The 21,087-nt window shown below is 47.0% G+C and overlaps 1 protein-coding gene across 20 annotated transcripts in view; it reads right to left on the bottom strand.

Moving 5' to 3' along the window:
* FOXP1 (forkhead box P1) overlaps nt 1–21,087 on the bottom strand; it is a 464,888-nt gene that overhangs the window by 108,640 nt on the left and 335,161 nt on the right. The window lies entirely within an intron of this gene.

The following is a 21,087-nucleotide window of genomic DNA, read 5'->3' as shown; positions in this document are numbered from 1 at the left end:
GGTGCTAACCTCACGGGCGGCCACGGCCACGGCCACGGCGCGGCCGGAGCCGACCCCACCGCGCCGGGCTGCTGCTGCGGTGTCGGCGGGCACGCGGGGAGCGCACACGGGCTCTTTCCTTGACACCGGCCCGTGGACAAGTTGGGCTCCACGTCGGGGGTCTGGGGAGCCCCCACGCCTCCTCCTTCCCCGCGTTGGGCTCCCTGAAGCGTGCCCGTGCGCACAGAAAAACGAAAACCCGCCGAACGCGCCCGGTCGCCGAACCCAGCCACCGGCCCTCTAGGACGACAGCTGCTGGGGAAGGCATCTGCCACACGTTTGCTGAGAAATAATTCTCTAAATTCCTTTCTTATTTATACAACAGCAGCGACAACAGAAGTTGCTCTCAAAGAGCACTTTAAGAGGACCCCTCTATGAGAAGCGTCACCACTCTTCCACGCCGTGAGCGGCTGAGAACAGGGTTTTTTGAGAAGCCACCAAATACGCCAGACTTTTTTGGCTCACCTGGCAGGATTTAAGGAGTGCCAGGGCCATCCAGGCAACTTCATCAGCTGGAGAAATCTCTCACAAAATTCACCATCTTCCAACTTAGCGAAAAACTTCCTTGCCTGCCCAATACAGATTGAGGGAAGAAGAAGAAGAAAAAAAGCCCAAATCCTAAAATTCAAAATTTTCACAGTATATTCATAGAAAAGGAAGAGTGACATCAAATGATAGTATTTTTCTTCCATTAGGGGTAAAAAAAAAAAGGCAACAAACCTAACCTAGTAATGCCAGGAGTTTTACTGCAAAGTATTTTTTGATTTGAGGTGTATTAAATGCAGGTTACTCCAAACCAGACAGCACACTGATAATATTTCCAATCAAGCTAATGCCTGGATTTCAGTAAGGTCAGTGGGGAGCAGACAATTCTCCCATTAATCTGGCTGCAAGGGAGACAAAAGCGCCAACCGACCGTCCACGCATGACCAGATGCTAAATGGGTACAGTGCACAGCCCTCTCCACCCTCAAGTGTTTCTGTGTCAGATAACAAATTTATTAATGGGACTTTTTCAGGTCACAAAAATGTGACCCCCACCCTCTCATGAATATTCAATAGAGAACCAAGGCCACACTTTTTTTTTTGGGGGGGGGGGGAGCTGGGGCCTTAAATCTGCCAGAACTGTCCAGTGCTCTGAACCAGTAGAGTTGTGACTCCTAAAGAGACAAGGCCCTCCTTCCGGCAGGGCGGGTAAAGCCCCAAAGGCAGGAAATAAAAATATAGGAAGTTCTCTCCCACCAACGTGCAGCAGGAAAGTAGAAATGGTTATTCAAAATACAAAAGGGATTTTTCTTCAAGTATTAAAATGAATTTGAGATGTTCATGTCTGTGAACAAAATCCTGCCCTTTGAAGAAGCAATTTAAAAAAAAAAAGCACACACACACAAACTTAAGTTCTTTATGAGGGATCCATAAAACTGCTACATGCTTCAACAAGCTCTGCTTCCTCCTGTGCAGGTCAGTGTTTATCCGTTCATCGTCTCCAGGAGCATCAAAACAAACAATAAACAAACAGGCAAACAAGAAACATTACAGACGCTTATGACCCAGCTGTGGAGACGAGCCTTGCACAAAATAATTAGAGTGATGCAATGCCGTGGTTACTCAAGTACTAAATTGCATGGTGGTAGCTCGGAGCACCACGGGACTACAAAGAAGGAGGGGATCACCAGGAGCAAGAAGGTCTGGGATGGTTCCTCCGGGAGGTGGTGTTTTAAGAACTGATGATTTGGATGGGGAGGGGGGAGAGAATGACAGTACAAGCACGGGAATGGCTTAGCAGCTGCCTCATAAGCTACTGGGAACCCCAAACTGCCCTCTCTCCAAAGAGACAAGCGACAGGGTGACTGAGAGATGACTCCTGGGCAGGGAAATACACCTTCAGGGATGTACCTGGCTAATGAGCGTACGCCGAGCCACCTTGACTAATCCTGGACTCACAGGTTACCCTCATGCGGTCTTGTGCATCTGCCCTGTGTTTGGGACTGGGTGAGAACTGGAACCTCCCTTGGCTGGAAGACTGTGAAATGAGTGGTGACTTGGAAGAAGCAGCTAATGCCATTTATTCACCACCTTAACTGCCAGGTCATTTTGGAAAGGTTGGGACAGAAAGTCAAAAAAAAAAAAAAAAAAAATGGGGGGGGGGGGTTGTGGGGGCTTTACATTGGGTTACTCAGCCAGAAGATCTCCTGTAGTTGTTAAAACCCGACCAAGGAAGAAACTGAGGTTTATAAGGCCAAGTGCTTCCCACCCCCACCCCCAAAGTCAAATACACTGAGCAGCACGGGTCCATAAGGAGAAGCACATATTGGAGAGGGAACAGAAAGAGACCATGCTAAAATAAAATGAATGCCTGGCAGAGAAGGAGAGGCTAGTGTTTAAGGAAGAGAGAAGGAAAGGTGAAATAGCGTACTTACAAATATTTCTGATGCCCACATCCTAACACCCACAACAGATCCAGCTCTTGTTCAAACACCACCTATTAAGAAACCTGTCAGCTGCTAAATGAGGCCATTGTGCAGCTGGCTGTGCGCTTACGAACAGATTACTATGATCCCACACCAAACTCCAACCACCAAATAACACACCTGGGACTAGAATCATGTATCATATTTGGTTCTGCGGCACCTTAGCCTTGAACAAGAAGAAAGTAAAAGGTTTTGCTGTCTGTTCAGGACTGGGGACGGAGGCAGAAGGTCCTGACCCCAGGGTCAGAAGGTGCAGCTCATCAGGACGTCACTGTGCACACCAATGAGCTGCACGTGGAGACAGAGATGGGGGCATGGTCCCTGGCCCATGTGGTTCTCATCTCCAACTGAGGGCCCACTTTGCCTGAAGCAGCTGGGAATTAACACGAGAAATTAAATTAATGCAAGAACTCAATTGCATGATGAGAGGACAAACCCTTAGTTAGGGGTGGTTATTTGACCTAGTGGTTAAGACACTCTTGGGACAGCAATAGCCCTTATCAGAGTATCTCATGGCAGTCCCAGCTCTGGCTCCTGACTCCAGCGGCCTGCTACTGTGCACTATGGGAAGCAGCAGTAGTGACTCAAGTAGTTGGGTCCCTGCCATATGGGAGACCTGGGTTGAGCTCCCAGCTGCAGGGTTTGGCTTTGCCTAACCTGCAACTGTTGCCAGCATGTGGAGAGAGAACCAGCAGATGAGAACTCTACCTCTCACACATGCTCTCTGTCTCTCTGGCCTTTCAAATAAATAAAACTAATTCAATTTTTTTTAATTAAAAAACATTCAGGCTCACCATCTTCCTCCAAACAATACTTATGTGAACGCTCATTTCCTTTTCCTTTTCCAATTAAGTTAGTGGAAGGTTTGGGACATCATCTGAACCAACAGAAGAAGTTATAGAGAGATTCAACCGACTGATTGCACCTCAAGAGAGGAAAAGCTGAAGCAATAGGAGTCCAAAATCCAGGCTTCTCCCAAGGTGACACATCTGACAGCTGGCACGGAGAAGCACACCCCTTCTGCAGAAGGGATGGCACTTCGGTATTTCTCCAAAGACCGCCAGCAGGGCAGCCAATTAGAGTCACTAAATTGCAACCGCGATGCCCCATTCTTGAGATCTGGGCATTTGTCTCTAAGGAACCACCGTTCCATCTTGATTTCAGCAGTGCTTTTACTTAAAAATATAAATTAATACATCATCCACCTACAGGGAGCTAAAGCACTCGTCTCCGTATCGATACTGTTTATGTCGCTGCTATGTCTATGTTGACAATGAAGCTAATTATGTTGTTTTTCTCCTGTGCCTACTAGTTTGGCCAAGGGAAAAAGACTGAGTTCTCACTATTCCATGGGAGTTTAAATTTCTGTTCATGACAGCCTCCAGTTGCTGCATGCGTCTTCATTCAAGGCAACATTTTACAATGCTAGTGGCTGGAGAATTTAGATAGATACAGCATGACAGGTCAACATTTTGGCAACTTCTGAGTACGATGGGTACATGAACTAGGGAAAACATTCACAAAAATAAAGAAATGAAAGAGAAGCCCTCTCCCTAAATGTAAAGCCATCACCGCAGGTAAACACAATCACACATAGAAGAGAAAAATGGCAGCACCCTTTCCTAACACGGCATCGACCTGACAGTAACGAATTACCCTTTCTCATTTATGATAAAACCATAATCCCTTGTTTTAACATAATGTAAAATTTATTAGTGCACCGCTTCTGCCGGGAGGTTAGAATAGATCATGCTGAAGTGTGCAAAGTTCTCTAGAAGGGACATGTTTGGGGCACGAGAGCATTTCCCAAAGAGCTTGAGCCTTCAGGTGCCAGTTTGTTTTTTTTTTTTTAAAGATCACCCCTGCTTCCACCACACAGTGGGTTTACTTCCCCGCCCTGCAAAGTGGCAGCATTTATGGCACAGTCACCTGCAAACCTCAACTGCAAGCAGCACCAGAACAGGGACAGGCCAGGGGTAACTTCTGGGGGATGCAACAACCTTTTGCCCTCTGCAACATTTCCTTAAACAGAAATTGCTGAATGTCAGACTCAGGCACTGCCCACCTCTCTCCCGTGCCATCAGCCTTCCCGGAGCCCTGTGTGTGCAGCAGGCTGCACAGAGGCCACAGGAGCATGTCCTGTCTTGTCCTCTGCACCAGGCCCGCAGATCCTCCTCCTCCCAGGCACCGCCACCTCCCTTCACCCTGGGCTGCCACACCCTCCGGTGGAAACCTTCCTTACGCCTGCCCTCTGCTGGCAAGCCGGCCCGAATCAGACATTTCCACTACCTCGACGTCTTCAAGAGACAACTTTCACAAGACAGACAAAGGCCAGGGCATGAACTATTGACTGGAATCTATCAATTAAGACACTTAACAAAGTGGGGGAGGTGGTGCCCCTGGTGACCCGCGGTACTTTTAATTCAAAACCACACATCCGTCTGGGTGCCAAAGTCGCTATTTCAGTCTGCCTGGGAGAACTACCTGTATGCCTGTCGGCATCTTGCCTCCTTTGCTCACTCTCGGGGGAGCGCGTGGCGGACGCACTTTCAATAAAACACCTTCTTAGCAGTAATGGGCCACTGTTCCCATTTCAGTGGTCCCTAAGGTTTCATGATACAGTATATTTAGCTGACGCACAGTTCAAGTTTGCTTCTGGCATTCCTAAGATCCATAAAAAGGGGGGGGGGGGGGCAAAAAGCGAAAGAAGATCTCTCGCTTCTCCTTTGTTTAGGCAGGGAAACAGTTCACTCTGAGACTGATTAGCTGGCCGGAATTAACACACACCGACGGAATGCACTCCTGGCTCCCAGATTGGCCGGGGTAGTCACAGGTGCAAGGTCAGCCTGGAGACTGGGAGAGGGCTGTGGGCACGAGGGGGTGAATTTCCCCAGCAGCGTGCTGGGGTTTAACAGTGCAACTCCCGTCAGTGTCAATGGGAAGCACGAGGCTTGCACAAATCCCTGCATACCATTTCAAAAATATATCTCCGAGACGGGAAAATGAAGCTTAGCAGTTGCAACCTCAAAAGCATTCAGGAAGTAGCACTCTTGACAGCGCTTTAGATGCCGAGTAAATGCTCTTATAAAGAACACCCAATCCAGCCGACAATAAATCTTACACTGGGGAAGCCTGCACAGGGCCGCGGAATCCCCTCCAGAGATAATTGCCTTCCGCACTGGGTGGCAAAGACCTGCGACACAGAAAGCAGTGGCTGGGGCCCTGCAGCTCTGCAGGGCTTACTGTTCTTCCCTCAATAGTAACCAAACACACACACACACACACACACACACACACACACACCATTTCAGGACAACCACAGGAAAGTCTAAAGATTGGCTTCCCTTTTAGAAAGTTAGGAGGTGAGGCCAGTTCTTGGAAGCAGGCATGAAGATGGAAGGCTGGGAAGTCAGAAGGTACAGGAGAACTAGGAATGGGACCTGGGCCACAGAGTCTGGTGGGTGATCCGGGGACCCCCCCTCCACCTTCTACTCTTGAAGGCGCTTGTGGTTTCCAAAGAGCTCCTAGCGCAGGGCTGATCCAATAGGCCAGTAAAGAGTGGGCAAACCAGTTCTAGTTCCAAGTGGCATCAAGCAGTCTGGTAAGCCCTGAGATGATGCAGGAGTACAAGGCAGGACTTTGTCATGACTTTTGTCATGAGTTAATGGTGTGACTGGGATCAAGTCACCGTAATTCACTGAGCCTACACATTGCACCTGAAAAAAAAAAGATGGATGAGATACTCTCTCTGGCTCCTTTTATAGCAACAACTATCATTACTGACTGCTTATCAAGTACCAGGGATGCACTTTACACTTGCAAAGGACAAACCGCTAGGCATTTTTTTTTTTATTTTTTTATTTTTTATTTTTTTTTGACAGGCAGAGTGGACAGTGAGAGAGAGAGACAGAGAGAAAGGTCTTCCTTTGCCGTTGGTTCACCCTCCAATGGCCGCCGCGGCCGGCGCACCGCGCTGATCCGATGGCAGGAGCCAGGAGCCAGGTGCTTTTCCTGGTCTCCCATGGGGTGCAGGGCCCAAGCACCTGGGTCATCCTCCACTGCACTCCCTGGCCATAGCAGAGGGCTGGCCTGGAAGAGGGGCAACCGGGACAGAATCCGGCGCCCCGACCGGGACTAGAACCCGGTGTGCTGGCGCCGCTAGGCGGAGGATTAGCCTATTGAGCCGCGGCGCTTTCTCTTAAGGTCGTACATAAAACTACCAAGAATATGACTGAAAACTGAAAATGAGATTTTAGAGCTGGGGAATCCTGGACATGAACATGGAAACAATCAGGTACCTTTTTTTTTTTTTTTTTTTTTTTTTTAGGGAAAAAAAAAAAAAAAAAAAAAAACAAACAACAGAGCTTGGCAGGATCCTCCCTGGGTCACAGGCCTCAAGACACATGGAGAACTTGTGTTGATAGAATAAGTCACACCCACGCTTTCAGACTGGCGGACTCAGCTGGGATCTGCAATGAAGACTCTACAGCTATCTGATTTCCAAACATAATGGTGTTCTTGGTGCTTGTGATATTTTTACTTCCTGTTTCCCTCAGAATGATTTCTGAGTATCTGGTCTGATATCCCAAGCCATTTGCCTGATTCTGTCTGTCTCACACTGGAAGAAAAGATGAAAGTGGACAGCTTTATGCATCAAGTGGCTACAGGCTAGGGGGAGACTTTTCCATCTCAGGTTGACACCATGGCTAAGGTTTAGATTGGATTTCAGGGGAAATTTGGAAGCAAAAAAGTAACAATGCATGGGACACTGGCTGGTGGTTGGAACCCCGGCATCCTACACTGGAGTGTCTGGGTTTGAGTCCCAACTCCACTTCCAATTCCAGCTTCCTGCTGATATGCACGCTGAGTGGTAGCAGGTGATGGCTCAAGAATTTGTATCTCTGTTACCCACATGGGAGACTTGGGTTGAGTTTCAGGCTCTTGATTGAGCTTGGCTTAGCCCTGACCTTTGCAGGTATCTGGGGAGTGAGCTGGTAGATGAGAGCTCTCTACCTCTCTCTCTCTCAAATATATAAATATCTTTAATAGAAAAAAAAAAAGAGTAACATTGCAGAGATATTAGATTCCTTTCAAAGTCTAATAACACCTTGAGAAAAATGCATATAGAAAAGTGTATAGTCCGGCCTATCAGCCAATTATGTGTTTATTTTATATTATTTCAAATGGCATTTCATCCCTCATGAGGGAAAGTAGTGGATGAAGCAGGAAGCTTTCAGGTCATACAGAACTTCCCTCCTTTCAAACAAATAAGGCATTGTGTTGGAACAATAGGAGGAATGTCTAATTGATCTTAATTAAATTCAGTGATGTCCAATTTCTGAGATGGGTCAGGACACATCTATGCAATGTCACAACCCAACAGGCCAGACCTCTGCAATCAGGGAGCTCTGCCGCCGACTGGTCCCTGACACCCTTTTCCATCCGCCACCTCCCCACTGCACTCCTGGCTTGTTCTGCCCCCCAACTCTCTTCTGTTTGGTTCCCTGGTTTGAGGCATATGCAGTAAAACCACACAGCAGAGCCCCCCACCCCCAGCCAACCTCAGGACTTGCAAGTCCCACCACATGCTATGCTTATCTCATTGTTCCCATGACAGCCAATGAAACAGGAACATGACCAACTCTACTGGAGTCCAGAGCAGGAGAGATGTGAGTTTGATTCCAATGTTTATTTCCTACTCCCCAGTAAAGTAGGTGAATCCTAAGAATTCATTTTGTCTGCACTTCTTCCCCTGTACAGTAGGAGCAATTATCTGCCCCAGAGTGGATAGTTCTTTTTCTTATTTTTAAGGGGGGGGTGTTGATTTTTAAAATCAGTTTTCCAGATTTGAGAGCATTGGTGTGAATATAGGATCCAAAGTATGGCAAGCCCCCAGATCACCAGTGTCTGGGCCAGCAAACCCTCCAACGTGGGTAGCTGTTAGGGTTCATCTGAGATCGCCTGGCTGGCGAATGGAGGGGCTCTCCTCCAGAGCCCAGCTGCCTGTGTCAGTCTCTTCACTGACTAGCTACAGTGCCTAGGTGAGTTTGAGACGATCACGAAGGCAGTCAAGTCATGAACAGGGCACGGTGGAAATCCTTTAAAGAGGCAGTCAGTCCCCCAAACTAGCGGGTACATACGGGACCTCTGCAAATAAGGTTTGCTGCAGGAAGGGAATGAGGGAAGGGCTGGGGTGTTGTCACAGGACAGCTGGGACAGCAATACTCAAGAGATGTGTGACAGGAATGGCAGGTCTAATGTGTCTTAATGCGTAAAGCAACCCTACGAAGCAGGTATTACTATGCTCACTACACAGATAGAGTTATGTCACAGCTAGGAACAGTGAGCTGGGTTTTGAATGACTAGAAACCAAGGCTTTTCTTTCACACACTACACTGGAGCCCAGGCTGGGGGCTGGCACAAAACCTGGAAGAAGGAAGAGGCAGATCCAAGTGTGCTCGCTTGGTAAACAGATGTGACCCAGAACCTAAATCAACACAAAGGCAAAGCTTTGATCTTGTCTCTCCCAAGTCCAGAGTGACAACCCACAATGAGGCTGGCTGGATGGGGGAGTAAGACGACTGAGGGAGTGGGACTAGGGGCTCAGTGACTCCTTAATTAAGGAGCTTCTCACAATCCCATCTTCATTCTCGGACAGTGAAAGAGAGGGAGAGGGAGAGGGAGAAAGGGCGTCTTTACCCGTTATCTCCTTCCAACATGTTCTGAGCACCAGGCAGCAGCCAACAGCCTTGGCCTGGGGCTGCTGGGCTTTCCTGGCAAATCACAGCCTCTCAGGCATAATGAGGAGACATCAAGGGGACAGGTGTATTTTATCTCTAATCGATTATAAAAGACGGGCAGACATTTGGACCTGGTGACTCTGGACTGTGGGTTCTCACTCTGGTCACACTATTTTCTAGCTGTACTTTTGGTAAATTCCCAGTCTCTCTGGGCATGAAGGAACTTCAAAAAAGTTTGTGGCAAAACAGAATTAAAAGTCAGTTTATTTTGGTGCAAAAATTTTTTGAAATCCACGCATAATTTTTCTGTACTACGCATTTCCCATAAACTTTCTCAGGACTCCCTCAGCAGCACAGATTTTCACATTTTTTTGCAGCAAAATAAATATCTTTTAATTTCACTTTCCATGAGCTTTTTGAACCACCCTCATATGAAAAAGAACTGATGCTAGTATTTTACCCATATGAGATTTAAATGAGAAACTAGGAGCGGGTGGGCCTAGCAGCTGAGATGCTGGCATCCCACCCTGGAATACTTAGGTTCAGTGCCTGGCTCTGGCTCCTGACTCCAGCTTCCGGGTGATGCAGACCCTGGGAGGCAGTGGTGATGGCTCAAGTCATTAGGTCCCTGCCACCACATGACTTACCTTGATTGAGTTCCTGGCTCTTAGCTCTAGCTTGAGCCCAGAGTGAACCAGCCCATGGAAGTCCTCTCTCTCTCTCTCTCTCTCTCTTTCTCTCTGCCTCTCAAATAGATGTTTTTTAAGCTCAAAAATATTTTTAAATGAGATAAAACAGGTCAGTGCCTGGCACACTATATGTACTTCAATGCACTACTGTCACCACACACCACTTTTCCTTCAGTTGCCTTCTTTTGCTATGATGAAATTCTGGAAGCCAAAATGGTATTTTGCTCTCCTTGAATTCTTATTTTTGTTTGCTGGAGGTTATGAGGATCCTAACTCCAAAATTTAATTAAGTAGCCATTTTTTTCATCCAATTGATCTCAGCAAGGAAAGATGAGATTTGTTTTTTGTTTTTTTTTTGTTTTTTTTTAAATCCAGGATACTTTCAGATGGCAAAATGACGGTCCCATTTAACTCTCCATTTTACAGGTGCACTACACCCACCAGTTGGCTCACCCCTTGCATGAGTAAAGGAGTTGGGTGGTTTGCTAAACAGAGTTCTCAGGGACCCACTGGGATAGTCCAAGGAGGGGTCTGTGCTAACTGTCCAGAACTAACTGCAGGTTGGCCAACATGAGACCTGATGCATGGGAGGATGTTTTTATTCTGTGTTGTTACTATTATCTCAAGGTGGAGCCTGTCTCCAGGAGGGAGAGCTTTTCAGAGAGTCCCAGCCACACTGGCTCCAGCGAGGGCTCGGCTTGCACCCGAACAGAATTGTTGTTTAATGACCAAATGAGCTGACTTTCAGATTCTTTTCAAACTTCCAAGCACCCATACTACTCAAAGTAAGGAATGGAAATCTGGTAGTGCGCCTAGGGCACACGGCAGGGCACCAGCTGTCGATTGATCACTTGCTGAATTAAAAAGGCAGGCAAGCAGGCAGAGAACAGAGGAGAGGTGTCTCCCACCTCCATCTAAGGGGATGAGGGCATTCCTAAAATCAGCTAAGGATTATGCTGCCTTTAGAGGGAACTGGGGAAGGGCAGTGGGGGTACTGGAACAGCACGTGCAAACCTTCATGTGGGAGATAAATGCCAAGACACGGGGGCTCTGAGGGACTCACAAGTCTGGGGTGGGCACAGTTCATACTCTATCACCCTTCCTGTGATACCAGGCATTTTTCTTCTTTTTCTTAATTTTGCCTGTATTTCAAAAATTCACCCATCTCTTCCTCTCCCCCTGCTCCCTGTTTTTTAGCATGGTCTCTGCTCTGCATCTGTGACGTGCTCAAACCTAACATCTCTCCTGGCTGCAACCTCAGCTGAGCCAAACACACACACACTCCTCAGACTGTGAAGTCCTCTAGTCCTGTGGTGGCTGTGAGTCCTGAGTGTCCATGTCAGAGATTCTGAGTCCATGATCTGTGATGCATCTCTGAGATTTTTTGGAGGGTGAATATGACATTAAAACAGGGAGGTTAGGAACCATTAAGCAAAAGTTAAGAAGCGAGGAGTCAAAGATTAGATGTGTTGGGGACCAAAATGTTGAAACAGTATCACATCAGACAAGGAATGATACCTTATACAATTCAGTAAAACAAAATTCAAACTCATGTCCCACTGGGGGCCAACTTCCAAACCTTCAAGGACCTGACACTGACCTTTTGAAATGTTCAGGAGAGGAAACAGAACTGGAACAAAACAGGCCTCCCACTGACCTTCTGCAGGTCAGCGGGAGCCCATCTCTGAGGCATGAGGTGGAGCCTGTGCCCTTTTGCCTAGCGCAGCCCCTGCACTGGGACGGAGGTGACGCTTGTTAAGGTTTCTTTACTGCTCCTTAAGAATGAGGTGGCCGTTGAGGGGAGGACAGCTACAGACCTGTCTGGTACAGTCAAAGTAAATACTGTAGAAAAGGAGAAAAGAGCCCAGTCTAAATGAAAAGAATTTATCTGTTAAGCAAAATTATTCTCCTCCCATAGAAAAAGGCACACACACACACACACACACACGATGCATGGCAGAAGCAGAAGCCACTAACCCAGCCTCCTTCCAGTCCACAGGACTAAACTTCCCTGACATCATGCCTGTACCAGGCAGTTTAGCTCTCTCCAGCGGTGAACAGGCTCGTCCAGTGCCAGAGAGTGCCCTTCACTCCTCAACAAACATTTGATGAACTTACAAACAAATGAATTATTGTTTTTCTTTTCCATCCCCTCTCTCTCTCTCCCTCCCTCTGCCCCCTCATTCTTTTTTAATGTTTAATTATTTATTTGAGTTAGAGAGAGATAGAGAAAAGAGAAAGAGAGACCTTCCATTCACTGCTTCAATCCCCAAATTGCTGCAACAACCAAGGCTGGGCTCAGTTGAAGCCAGGAGTCAGGAGCTTCATCTGGGTGTCCCATGTGGGTGCAGGGCCCCAAGGACTTGGGCCATCTTCCACTGCTTTTCCAGGTGCATTAGCAGGTAGCTGGAAGTAGAGCATCCTGGCCTTGAACTGGAGTCCATGGGGATGCTGGCATTTCAGGCGGAGGCTTAACTGGCTACACTACAACACTGACTGGCCCCTCTCCCTTCTGCAATTCATTTTACTCATGTATCTACTTTCTCTGAACCACAAGCTTGGAGAAAGAAATGCTTTCTACTGTCTTCTCCCTACACCTTTGTTGTTACAGTATATTTCTAAGGAAAAAGCAACTAAGTACTTGCTAAATAACACCATCTTTGGGGTTGTTGTTTATCCTAATGGTTATGATGTCTGGGGACTGGAGTTGTGCTGCTGCGGGTGAGGCCATGGCCTGTAATGCCAGATTCCATATGAGCACAAGTTCAAGTTCTGGCTGCTCTGTTTCTGATCCAGCTCTCTGCTGAAGTGCCTGGGAAAACAGCAGAAGATGGCCCAAGTGCATGGCTCCTTGCACCCACGTGGGAGACCCAGATGGAGTTCCAGGCTCCTGGCTTTGGCCTGGCCCACCCCTGCTATTGTGGCCATTTGAGGAGAGAACCAGTGGATGGAAGATATTCTTCCTCCCTCTCTCTCTCTCTTCCATTCTCACCCTCTATCTGTAGCTCTGCCTTTCCAATAAAATAATAAATTTTTTTAAAAAAAGATGTCCATTGCCTCATGACAGTAGTGGGGTTCAATACCCTGGCTTCAGCTTTTCGTGAATGCACACTCTGGAGGCAGCAGGTGATGGCTCAGGTTACTGGGTCCTGCTACCCACTCACGTGGGAGACCTGGACCGAATTTCAGGCTCCCAGCTTAGGCCTGGCCCAACCTTATCTGTTGCAGACATTTGGAGTTGAACTGGCAGATGGGAGTTCTCGCTCTCTGCCTCAAATTTCTAAAATTTCACACCCCCCCCATTAATAGCATCTTTATACATAAGAAGAATATTCTATAATAAGAGAAGGGTCTCTGTGATCGCCCTGTTAGGGACTAAGATGCTGTAATAATTTGGTAACTGAGTGACCTCACATGCAAAAAATGCATTTGCACCAGCCATGAATGACCAGATTCTTTGAAAGTTTAAAGGAATGAATATGAGCTCTGCTTGAGAAATTACAAAAATAACCAGATTTCATATCTCCCTGTAAACCTGAATCACTCAGTTCAACACACCCGTACCTACTGAAGGTAGACATCTATGCAGATAGTTTTATTTTTATTTTTTAAATCATCCATCTTTCACTTGTCTCGCTGATTCTGTCCAATGAAAAGAATCCTTGTGAACAGACATCAGACTAGCAGCACAGAGTACAGCAGTCTCCTGAGCTGCTGCCGGCGGCAGCGTAGCCTGGAACAAGGCAGACAACGGCCCAAGGAGCCCCCTCTCCGCTCCCGGCCTCGAGCAAGACAGGGAAGATCCGCAGGAAGGCCACAGCCCCTCGTTCACTGGGGCCACTCAACAGTCACAAAAGGTGGCGACTGTGATCCTTCTGTTCCAATCAGACCTGGAGCTGGCAGGCCCTCAGCTGCTCCTTGGTTACCCAGCTACCAAGAACTGCAGATGTAGGGACCAAATTAATCCCAACAGCCAGGACGATTTCACCCACGCCCCTTCCTACTGCTCCCGCACACGTCTCACTATGACCCTCTCTGCTCAGGGGCTATCTAGGCTTCGATATGGTTTAAGACTCAGCCAGCATGTAAGACATGGTAAGCAGGACCTCCTCATCTGGTCGAGTGTCTGCTGTCCAGGCCAGGAGGACACCGGCTCCAATCCTCATTGCTCTACAGGATTTGGTGCCCTGGACCCGGCCAGGTCTCCAGTGGCTCCTGCTCGTGGTAAGGCCTCCCCTCACTGACTGTCACAGGAACTGCTGGTAAACTGAGCTCTTCACTCTGTAGCTGCATGGTTTATGGCTTTGCATTCACTCCCATTGAAAGTCTTTTTCATTGTGATCCAGATTAAAAGTCTTCTGAGTCCTTTTATTGAAAAAAACAAAAAAAATTGGAGCTGGTCCCAGCATCCCATGTCAGAGCACCAGTCTGAGTCCCGGCTGCTCCGTTTCCGATCCAGCTCCTGCTCTTGTGTCTTGGGAAGGAAGCAGATGATGGCCCCAGTGCTTGGGTCCCTACATCGGTATGGGAGACTAGGATGGAGATCTAGGCTCCTGGTTTCCCTCTGGCCCAGCCATGGCTGTTTTGAGCATTTAGGGAGTGAGCCAGCAGATGAAAGATCTCTCTCTCTCTCTCTCTCTCTGTCTGTCTTTTAAACAAATAATAATTTTTTAAAATCTTGATTCTTCGTTTCAGAAGAAACACAATTTCTGTCATCTCCACATCTCTTGGATCCCATCCACTGAGCTACATGTTGATGGTTTTTCTAAAGCTGTGTGTTCCAACATAACACCACATCCAAACAGGCTGGCCCTCCCCACCAATATTTATTTATTTATTTATCTGAAAGGCAGCAAGAAAGGGAAAGACAGGAAGATAAGTCTTCCATCTGCTGGTTCACTCCCCAAATGACTCAGCAGCCAGGATTAGGCCAGGCTTAAGTCAGGAGCTAGGTACTCCATCAGAGTCTTCTACAGGGGTGCCAGGGGCACTTTGGCCATCTTGTGGTGCTTTCCTAGGCCAATCAGCAGGGAGCCGGATTGGAAGAGGAAGCAGAACACTGAGACTTGACCCAGCGCTCAGTGTCTCTGGCTGCAGCTTACTCTGCCGCAATGCCGGCCCCTGGGCTGCCCTTGCTGCTACTACACAATGACCACGTTCTGCTTCCAGGCAGGGCTTATTTCCCCTTAGGCCCTGGTCCTAAGTGAAAGTATCTCTGGGCTCCTAGTGCCACCACCCTCACTCACCACCTAGCACTGTGCCTGGCTCAGTTTAGGTGCTTCCTAAACAAATGTTTTAGTTTTCAAAAACTGCATATGTATGGGGCTCAGAGTGATGATTCAATAAAGGCATGCCATGTGTACTAATCAATTCAGGGTAATTAATGTTTCCATCTCCTTATTATTACTTGATGTTTGAAGACTCTGAGATTCTGCTCTATTTCTTCAGGCGGTGTGAGTATTTCAGAGCTTATTGTGAACCTAGCATCACCGACTCCACTGTGAAACACCAAGACTGATGGTTTGGGTGCCTGTCATCCAACCTCCTGCTCTCCCCTTCCCAAACTCGAGTGATCAGTATCTACATTCAGATCAACTTGCTTTTTTAGCTTCTACATTTGTGGTGCTTATCTTCCTCTCTGACTTGTTTCACTTAACATGATGTCCTCCAGTTCTATTTTGCTACAAAGGATAGTATATCACTCTTTTAAACAAATGTTTTTGGATACATAAGCGAGCTTATTTAATCTTTACCACAACCCTGTGAAGATACTATTTTCCTATATTTTATAGATGATGAATCTGAGGTCAAGTAATTTAAATAACTTCCTAAGACTTATGCACCTGTTATATGGAACCAGCATGGCTTCTAAGGCATTAAATATCATGCACAAGACACACTTATTGCTCACGTCATCACAGGACCCCCAAAGTAAGGTGTCTTGTTCCTCTTTTTCCGTGGGCTACTAGTGTGGATCACACCTCTCCAAACACTCCTTCTCCCAGCTTTCGGCATCTCCTTTCTGCAGAAACAAACGTGGCTACAGAAACTTCCAAATTAAAACCTGGCGATGAGTTCTAGACTCTTGTTTCCTAAACCTATAAATCAGAAGTGTCTACGCAGGTCATAAACATTCCTCAGCAACACCACGGGGAACACTCTGATGCATGGTGCCAGCAGAATCATTTTAAATAGTTACATAAGAGTTTCGAAAAAGGCAATTAACACCTATAGAAGTTTTGTGTTTTTTTTTTTTTCTTCTTGAAATGAAAATGAATCTCTGGAGATGACTGTTCCCATACATAAAGATAGCCAGTTAGAAAATAAAAATAAAGCTACGAGATGCAGCGCTGTGTGTAGGATCCCAGGGAGAGAGCGCAGAGGAGCCAACAGTTGACAAGGCTAAGACACTGGCATGATGACATCAATTCCTGTTGAACTCTGTCACACTGTCACGTGGTAACACACTACTGCCGGTATGGCACTCCTGGGTGACACAATTCAGTCACCAAATAAACAGCTCACTCTGTCCAGCCCCGGCTGAGGCCTCCCCGCCATGCTGGTTTGACACATGCTACCACACTGTCCTCTCCAACACTTCGAATCCTCCTACCTGCTCTCGCATGTCTGGTCCACGTTCTTTCCTTCCGCTTTCCCTTCATCCGTGACTCATCGCCTCCTGCAAAATCCAACCTTCTGCCGATGAAGTCACTCAGAACAGCCTTCCTTTAACCCTAACTCCCCTGGGTACCAAAGGTCTTCTCATCTCTCCAGGCTCACCAGGCAGTAGTTACGGTTTTACTCAATGAACCCATTTCTCAAGCTCATGTGAGATAGGCATCTTTCTCTTTGTCTCTCAGTGTTCTTCAGTTGGCCCATGCTACCAAATACTCTGCCTGAAGGGTTGGCCGCTACAGCAATTTCAACCCTCTGCACAGCACAACCAGAAACCTTGGACTAGACTAATTTCTAAGAAATTAAGTATGCATGGTTAATGCTATCTGTTCAGCGTTTTCTTCTAGACTTATCTTGGGGCAGAATACCAACCAATAATGCAGCATCCAGTGGGAATCTCAGACTTGTTCTCAAGCCACACAATTCAAAGGCAGATATGGTCCACGATGACACCCCCTCCCCAACTCCAGCTCTTCTGATACCTTGTCCTGATGCTCAGTGACTACGAAACTCTCAGCGCCAGCCTGCTCGTGAGAACGAGACGGAGAATCTGTGAAACTTTGGTCTGGAATAGATTCAGAGTTCATCTGAATCCCACCCCCTCATTTTCCAGATGAGAACACTGAAGCCCAGCAAGGAAACAGCAGGAGCAAAGGTCAGGCACCTAAATAGTTACTGGCAGAACCGAGACCAGGACCTAAAACTTCTCTCTTTCTAATTAAGCATTCTTTCTGCTGTTCCCCACCACCTGCCAGGGCAGACCCAGGAAGACCCACGAAATGACAATCATCAACCTCTAGCGCTGAAGACTTCCTCTTCTGGGGGATGCACTGGGAGACTACAGTCTTCCTGTACTTGTTGAAATGAGCAGTGCTTCTTTTGTCAACTGCAAATTATGAATGAAGAATATACCTAGTATGAAGTTACCAAAGTACTAGGATCTAAGTCATCTTCCACAGTAACTCAAATTTCACTTGTTCAAAAATCCACATCATTTTATTTGGCCATTAACCCCAGAGCCCAGCTGTCTAACAGGGCAGACACTAGTTTTAGGTGCTGTCTGAATTTAAATTAAGGGCCAGCATCGTGGCACAGTGGATTAAGCTGTAACCTGTGACACTAGCATCCCATATGGGCACTGGTGTGTGTCCTCGCTGCTCTACTTCTAATCCAGCTCCCTGTCAATATTCCTGGGAAAGCAGTGGAAGATGGTTCTAAGTGTCTGTGACCCTGCCAACCATGTGGAAGACCCAGAAGAAGCTCCTGGCTCTTGGCTTTGAACTGCCCTGGTGCTGGCCGTTTAGCCATTTGGGGAGTGAACCAGCAGATGGGATATCTCCCTCTGTCTCACTCCCCCTCTCTCTGTAACTCTTTCAAATAAATTTTAAAAACTTTTAAAAAATTAAATAGAGTACACATAAATAAAACAGAAAAAAATAAGTTCCTCCATCAGACTAGGCATATTTGAAACACTAAGTGGCTAATATAGCTGGTAACCACCATGCTGGACAGTGTGGATATAGAACATGTTCACCCCTGTAAAAAACTCTATCATTCAGGGCTAATGGTCTAGAACATATCAGTGTATGAAAAGGTCATAATATGAAAGCCATTACAAAGATGAGGGACTTGAACCCTACAAAATTTACGTATACCATTGCCCCAAGTTTTATAGGTGGTTGGTTTCAGGGTTGAGATTAAATGTTAAGGTATCTGGGGCATGTGTTTGGTTCACCAGTCAATATATCGGTTGGACTGCCTTCATGCCAAATTGGAAAACCTAGGTTTGATGCTTGGCTCTGGCTCCTGACTCCAACGTCTTAGTAATGCAGACCCCAGGAGGCTGCAGCGACGGCTCATGTAGCTGGGTTCCTGCCACCCACATGGGAGACCTGGATTGAGTTCCCACCTCCTGGCTTCAGCCCAGGTCCAGCTGTGGCTGTAGCGGTCATTTACAGAGTAAACCAGAAGATGGAGGGCTGCAGTGTGCTCTCTATTTCATAAATAAATACAAATTATTTTTTAAATGTCAAGTTCCCCAGCTTTTAGGGCAGGGCTATACAACTTGGCTTGCAGTAAGGCACAGCTCCCCCTCTTTGAGACAGTGGGTAGGACAGTCATACAGCACCTACTCCTCTAACTGCTAACAACTTCTCCTTTCGCTATGGCGGATCTATATGGTTGCCAGGGAACCAGCTCCATTCTGGGAGATCCACAGGTGGGCATTTGGTTCAGCCCCACCAGTCAGCACGTTCCTCTCTCATCTGTGGTGCAGACAAGTGACTCAAGTCATCCAATAAATTCAGAGGCATCTGTTGGAATTATAAGGCAACAGACCCTCTTTTCTACAGGAGTCGATAAACTGTAAGTAAACAAAGGCAGCTGGGACCCTCAGAAGCCACCTTGCGTCAGCAAGGGGAGAACCTGACCGAGCAGAACCGGGGAGCCAGACCAAGTCCTCCCAGCATTTTCTGGGTGCCTGGTTTCAGCTGTGTCTGCGGCCGGGCTGCTGACCCTTGAACTTTCAAATGCTGTGAGCCCATAGGTTTTACCCGCCGTGACTTGCCAGTCTGAGCTGGGCTTGACATTTGCATGGGGACAGGCCCTGACTAATATAGGTGTCTTCTTCCACAAGGAAATTAGGAAGTGGCTATGCTAAACACTTCCAATCAACCCTGAAAAGCACAGCAAGAGGGAAACACCAAATTCACAAAGCACATGACAGCATTTGCAAATCTGGGTTCACATGATGCCATTTGGGGAGGGATTCCCCAAGACAACCCCGATTTCTTGCAGTCCGTCCCAGCCACACATCCATCACCAGGTTTCAATTCATCACATGTGCATTTTTCTTTCGATCACCCTAATTTCTGAATCTCTTTCTTGGGGTATGTCTGCAACTCCACACTGTAATTCAATAAAGCGTCTTCTATCCATCAAGCTCGGGGAATTCCTTCCAGACATTTCCAACCTCTTCAAACTGTGTGTATCTATGAAATCCCGCCCCCAAGGACCATGATGGACAATTCAGACTTCTTGGTCTAATGAGTTTCCATTCAAAATCTGTCTTCAAAGGTCCTTTCTCATGAACTCTGCACTGCTTCCTCACTCATGGGTTGGTTTCGCATTTTCCCTGAATCTGATATTTGAGTTTCTTTTCTGTCCTAGCTCCCCTTTGCCAACTTATGACAGTCGCACTTTCATAGTCTGACAACAAACGATTTAAAAAATCTGTTAGCAACTTATTATAATCCATACATTTGAAAGAGAAGTATACTTTCTCTTTATGGTGCCCATTTCAACATGTGCACTGTGGAGCTACGTCACTGAAATCACAGTGAGACCAGGCTTGTTAAAATACTGCATAGTGGGGCCAGTGCTGTGGCATAGCGGGACCTGCAGCGCTGGCATTCCATATGGGAACCGGTTTGAGTCCCAGCTGCTCCACTTCTCATCCAGCTCCCTGCTGATGTACCTGAGAAATTAGCAGAAGAGGGTCCAAGTGCTTGGGCCCCTGCACCCACATAGGAGACCCAGATGAGGCTCCTGGTTCCTCGCTTCAGCCTGACCCAGCCCTAACTGTTGTGATCACCTGGGGAGTGAACCAGCAATGAAAGATTCTGTCTCTGCCCCCCTCTCTCTGTAACTCTGCCTTTCCAGGGCCAGCATTGTGATTGCAGGTTAAGAAGCAGCTGGCCACACAAGCGTCCCCTATTGAAGCGCTTGTTCTGTGTCCCAGCTGTTCTGCTTCCAATCCAGCTAATCCTGCTAAGGCATCTGTGAAGGCAGCAGATGACTGCCCAAGTACTTGAGCCCCTGCCACCTGTGTAGGAAACCCAGCTGGAGCTTCGGCCTCCTGGTTTTGGCCTGGCACATCACATCCCTGGCTGTTGCAGTCACCTGGAATGAACCAGCAGATCAATGATTCTTGTTATCTCGGTCCCTCCCTCTCGCTCTGTCACTCCGCCTTTCAAATAAATAAATCATTTTTTAAAGGCCCTGATTTATCCTATATATCATGATGTTTAAAAACTAATCATTAAAATGTATGGATCTGGGCATGAAATACTCATTCTCCATTCATGGCTTATTTTTTCCACTTACGGATCTTGTCAAAATCAACTCCTTTCTATGTAGATGTGCTTTCTGTCCAGATTAGCAACAACTCAGACCTACTTTTACCTTCCCTTTAGCTTTTGCACTTCACTCCGCTAATATTTATAAGCATTCTAACGTTTCATTTATTCTCCAGTTACTGGGAAATTCTAGGTCAAGATTAGTCAGGTCCTACGGCTTCATATTTTGACTGTTAATGAACATGAATAGGAACCTGGCCTTTGGTGTCATCAACAATTCAATCATGTTCTGATGACATTATCAGCACCTTTTTGTCACATGCTGGGTGTCTCTGGCAGGGCACTGCATGGTCCAGTTTTCATCTGGTCCTTTCTGTGGTGGGTATCATTTGTGGCCA

Source organism: Oryctolagus cuniculus, chromosome 10 (assembly GCF_964237555.1).
Source record: "Oryctolagus cuniculus chromosome 10, mOryCun1.1, whole genome shotgun sequence".
Classification (NCBI taxonomy): domain Eukaryota; kingdom Metazoa; phylum Chordata; class Mammalia; order Lagomorpha; family Leporidae; genus Oryctolagus; species Oryctolagus cuniculus.
Note: the sequence above shows the minus strand (reverse complement) of the source record. Positions and strands in the feature narration are given on the sequence as shown.